Source organism: Erpetoichthys calabaricus, chromosome 1 (genome assembly GCF_900747795.2).
Source record: "Erpetoichthys calabaricus chromosome 1, fErpCal1.3, whole genome shotgun sequence".
NCBI classification, from domain to species: Eukaryota; Metazoa; Chordata; class Cladistia; order Polypteriformes; family Polypteridae; genus Erpetoichthys; species Erpetoichthys calabaricus.
In genome coordinates this window covers 270,656,957-270,662,956 of record NC_041394.2, presented here as the reverse complement: position 1 = coordinate 270,662,956, position 6,000 = coordinate 270,656,957, and positions in this window count along the sequence as shown.

Sequence of the window (6,000 nt, the reverse complement as noted above, 5' to 3'; positions counted from 1 at the left end):
ATTGCAGAAGTATGCGATTTGAGACACAGCCTGTAAATAACATCACAGAGAGCTATCCTATAAATATTTTCCACACCACCACCACCTCTCTCATAACCTGTGAAACAATCAAACTGAAGTAACTCACAACCAAAGACACATATAAGAAATGATAGAGAGAATGACATAGACAAGCTTGTAAGATGAAGTGACTGTGGTGCTAATCTGAAATGTCGAAACAAAAATAATGAGTGTGATGATTTTTGGGGAGTTGAGGGGGGTGAGACAATAGGTTGGGGATATTTACAGTATATAATGATGCGGCAGTTTTGGATCCTAATTGCAGTTACAGCAATGGACAACTGGTGCTTTGTCATGTGTTCTCCTTTACAACATTGAATGCAGAAGTGTAATGGATGGCTTAGTGAGGAAGAATTCCCAATCATAACACTATTTTAAAGTGGTTTGATAAATTTCTGTCTGCTGACAGTGTTAAGGATTGAAAACTATAAGAACAGCAGAAAATAATGAAAGTGCGAGACAGACTTTAGAGTGGAACCCTTGAGATTTCAGCACAGCTATAGCTGGTAGTATTAAACAATTTAGACTGCACTGTTCTCAGAATTTTTCATCATTATTTATGGTATCACTCTTATAAAATACAAATGGTGCATACAATTTTAACAAATAATTTAGCTACGCAACTCAGATTTTTCACTCAGGTTATTAAACTGTTATTTAAAGACTGGGGTATGCTAAATAATTTGCAAATGCATATATAAGACTGTAAATGTATCTGAAAAGTATTATTTTTAAAAAATTATATTATGTGAGACAAGGTAACTAAGCAGAATAATTAGTTTTTGTCTGCTTTATTTCTAACTTACAGTGTAGATGTTTGAGAGGTGGAACACACAACACATCGACACTCTCCCCCACCATGAGTCAAGTGATGAAGTTAAGTGGCCATTCATGCTATCCTTTCAAAAATCATCATGTCTCACAGCCCACCTGATATAAAGAAGAAGTTATTTCTCTCAGCTTTACTAAAGGTTACACTACAAGTAAGCATTTACACTGGCAGGGATATACCTCTGGAATCAATTCCCTGTTTTATTGACAATCCTTTTGCTTTTTACTTTTGTCTTTTAGCAATATTCATGTGAGAAATATGCTTGAATGTGAACAAAAACTTTTACTATTTTGTAATTTTATAATCATTGTTATATCTATGGTTGATGTGTTATTACATCAATAATACAATTATTTTATTTGGTACCACAGATCAAAAAATTTTAACAACCTCTGCAATAAATAACAAACGATCAGAAATGTAACCAAATCATAAAAAAAATGATGTCGCTGAAATTATTCTTTAAATTAATTTGCTTACCAATCTAGTTTTTTCAGCTCTAAAAAGTCTTTCAATTATGTAAGCATGGTTCAGACAGTCTTCACAAAGCATCTTGTAACTTTAAATAAGATGTTGTCTGTAACAACATATGCCATGCAAGGTGAAGCAAGCCCTGCTATGAACAGCAATGCTAGTAAATGTATTAATTGTGATGACAAAATGGTAAAACATACACAAAAATAAAGAATTATATAAAAATACAACTAAACCTTAAAAATAATGCTTAACTCCTGATAGCAATGTAAAGATTAACAAGTTAGAAAATATATAAAAGCATTTTAGATAAAAAATTAATATGTCAATTTACATTTGCAAAAATTCAAAAGATAGAGTTATGTACCTGTACATGCAGAGATGAAAAGAGTATAAGGCTATAAAATGGATGCAAAAGGTGGCCATCTGATAAAATGAAGGGTGAACTGAAAGACTACTGGGAGGTGAATTTAAAACAGCTATTAGTCGCTGAGTGATACATACTGTGAATGAATGGATCTATACATAAAATGAATGATTGTTGTTCAAGTTCAGTCGATGAATGATACATGTTCTTAATGAAATGAATAAAAGTTGTTCAAGTATTTTGCATAGTGAATGTAGTCAAGAGAGGCATTTGGGGGTGGCAAGCGGGGCGACCGCCCCAGGTCCTGTGCCTAAGTGAGGCCCGCTTTTGAGGTCCGCACATCCTGTTCGAGAGGATTTGTCAAGTTATATTCTCCAGTTATATTTTGATAAAGTCCACATGTTATCTTGCAAAAATTTAGCTGAATACTGTAATGAGAATATCCAGTGTATGTTAACATTATTTTTATTAAATTTGCGTGCATGTTTATACAGTCCACACATACCGGTAACAGGGTTTGACATAACCGGCCCTGCGTGGGGTTGGTCAGCTCTAGGCCTCACACGCCCCTAAGGCTGTCTCTGAATACAGTAGAGAGTAAGTTAAAACACTAGCCAAGATCACACTTAACTTCAGGATACACACTGTCATAGCATCCAGATATCAGGACAACTCAAAACTCATACTCGTAGGCTGACAGTGCTAGTTTAAAAAAAATTCAATGATTTACAAACTCATGTTTAAAAATTATTTAGACATCAACCTTAAGAAACTGCAGGCACTAACTAACATAGTCCTTTGTTTAAGTTAAAGACACCACATGCCAAGGCATATGGGCACATCCTGAATAATATTGCACAAATGCCTAACACATTTCACCATGGTGCACAAACTGGAAACAGAAAAATTAATAATGTGTATAATAAAAATATTAACATGAATCAAAAGAAGCCAGTGACTAGAAACTTACACTGTAGGGATGTGAGAGCCTTAGTTCAAAAATGCACTTTGCTTCTACTGCTTTTCTTGTATTGGTTTAGATGGGGCTTTAATAGATCAGTGTGGCTATAATCAAGGGAAGAAAAATACTGTATGTCCCAGTATGCTAATGACAAGTTTTTGACCCTAATAGTTCTGAAATGATCTGCAAACTATACCCATTTCTGTGGATTGAAGAGCTATTTCTGCCTCCTAGCAGGTTTATGAGACAATCCGGTAGCTTACTTTTATAATAAATGATCCAAAGGAAGCTGATATGAAGTTTGTTGGAGATATCCATCCATCCATTATCCATCCCGCTATATCCTAACTACATGGTCATGGGGGTCTGCTGGAGCCAATCCCAGCCAACACAGAGCGCAAGGCAGGAAACAAACCCCGGGCAGGCCGCCAGCCCACCGCAGTGTTTGAGATATGTTCATAGTTAATACATTCCTGTCAGGACTGCCAAGATAAGCTGTTCAAATGCAACAAGAAGAATCTTAATTAAATAGAGCAAATCTGAACATATTTCAACTGTATTTAGCATTCTGAATTTAGAATTTGGAAATACTTTTTAATTGCTTATAAGACTTTAAACAGTCTTCTATTTCAGAATGCCTATCCTCAACTATCCCTTATGGTGAAGTATAAAAGAACCAGTGAGGAGGCCTTTTTCCTTTGTTCGCCTAATATGGAATAATTCGCTGAGAGAGATACATGAAGTTAACACTGTTTAAAACACACTTTGTTTTTTGGCTTTTCAAATTTTACTTATAATGCATCTGTTGTAAAAGATTAAAACTAGTACTGCATAATCACATATTTTCAGCTTTGCTATAGTTCACAGTGACAACAATAACTGTTTCCATAGAATACAGCTGTTTCTGGGAGGATATGTTGGCACCCTACACCATATACCCTGCAGAAACTTTTTAATTCAAGGAAGCTTGAGGATACAACCACAATGATGAAAATTGTGGCATGAAAACTTCTAGAAAATCTTCTATATCTATTACATTTAAATACAGTAAAATCCCAAGATTGGGCTTGGCACTCTTTTAGCCATAGAACCCTTATGGGTTAATTTTGTCAAGAATCCTTGCCAACTGAAGTTTTTGTTTTCTTCTCCTCTCCTCTCTGGTCGTTTTACCAGAGTTTTGTACCAATGAAGGAAAAGTTACAGAAAAATATTTTTAACTCGGGTATCAGGAAATAGAGAGAAAGATCATGCTGATCAGTGAATTTCAGCAAATCAGCAATGAAAGCCGGGTTTGAAGGCTCATATTTTCAGTAATTGCCAATAAAATTTTCATTGCATTAATGTCTTTTGTTTGGTTCATTGAGTTAACCTTAGAATATTTTGTATGCATTACCTGTCCCCTTGCTCATGTATCTGACAGAATAAAACACTGTTTGGCGGACAGGGTGAGAGATTGTGGCTTCAGCGCATCTTCGTAATTGAAACATTTTTTCCATGACTGCTTGTGATACAGCAATGGCCATGTCAGCAAAGATCTTATAGTAGGGATGTATAAAAGTTCTGCCACAGCTCAGTGATGCCACATTGGCCTCATAAAGCATTATGGGGCACTTGGAAAAAAAAATTTGCCCTTGCCAGCCGCACGGCAGATTTCTATGGAAGTATTTGCCAAACAAGGACATCAGATTGCCTAGAGCATAGCATATATTATCAAATGTTCCTTTTTATAAAGCACATTGTTGCACTTATATGTGAAAATGTCTTATGTACAGTGAACATATGTTGGTTCTGTTGTCATAATTTAGTGGCTTCTGTGAACTGTGGGGAAGATGTTTGTACAGGTTAATAGGAAGTCACAGGTAGGTATTGAAGAAATTAAGGAAATATGAATATTGTATTTCAAAAGAAGACTAAAATGGTAGAAAGGGAGAAAAAGCCAGATATAAGTTGTATTATGAGGTCAGTTTCTTTCTTGGCTGAAAGTCTCTTTGAAAAAAAATGTATTTGCACCAGTTGCCAATAACATTTTCATTAAATGAATATCATTTGTTTGGTTCATTTGTGTTAACATCAAAACATTTTGTATGCATTACCTGGTACTATTATACTTTTCCAGATGTACTTTCCTGGGATTCTGGACTCAGCTTTGTTCACAAATGTCCCTGACTTGGCAATTCACCAAATTCTTGGGATAGCATGCATGAGTGAAGGAGGCAAATAAAAGTATAATTTCTACAGAGTCAATGGAGTCTGGAACATTGTGAAGAATGAAGTGTTTAAAATTTGCCTGTGGTGGAAATAGCTTTAAAGACAGTATGAGTCAGTGGGCCTTTGGCAAAATGTACAACACCAATTCCAAAAAATGTGGAACAGTATGCAAATTGATAATGAAAATGAAAAGGGGTGATTCGTAAATTTACTTTGACTTGTGTTCAAACAGAAATGGGATGAAGACAAGGTATTTCATGTTTTACCAAATAAACAGCAGTGCTTATTCTGAAATTGATGCCTATTACACATTCCAAAAAGGTTAGAATGAGGTAGTTTAGCTTAATAGCAATGTGACACATTGAAATAACACGGTGATGTGAAACACGTGATGCTAAACAGGTAAGGCATTAATGTTATAGTATATAGGGACCCTCCAAAAAAGGCCTAGTCCTACAAGAGCATGCAAGAGCTGAGGCTCACTGATTAACCAAGAGATAAGTCAGCACATAATCCAGCACTTTGAAACCAACGTTCTTACAAATAGGTAGGATTTAGGGAACATCATTCTCTTTAGTGTAAAATATAATTAAAAAGAATGCGGTCAAAAATTGGTGCATAAAAGGAAAGGTTGAAAACCACTTCTGAGTACACGTGATCTCTGAATTCACAGACATCACTGTCTTAAAAACAGTTTTTTATGTGTTAGCTGACATTAAAGATGTTATGGACAAGCAAAACTTGCCGATTACTACAATAAAAGTACATGTGATGATAAAGCAGCGAAACTGAAAGGGTAACACAAAATTGAAAATCAAACGCAGAAATGAGATTATAGTAAGAACACAAATCCTATCACTAGGGACCTACTTTTCTGAAAACTGAATACTGCTAAGAATATCAAAAGGTTTTTATATTCACTGAGGAGTAAATTAATGTGTGATCACCACCACAGTTATACTATCATTTCCCGTAATGTCAAGACAATGACAATTATTGTCATGTGACCAAATTCAAAGACATTATATAAATACAGAAAAATAAAACAGTATCCTAAATCAACTTGTTGCACTGTCACATGGAAATGTTTTGTGTTTA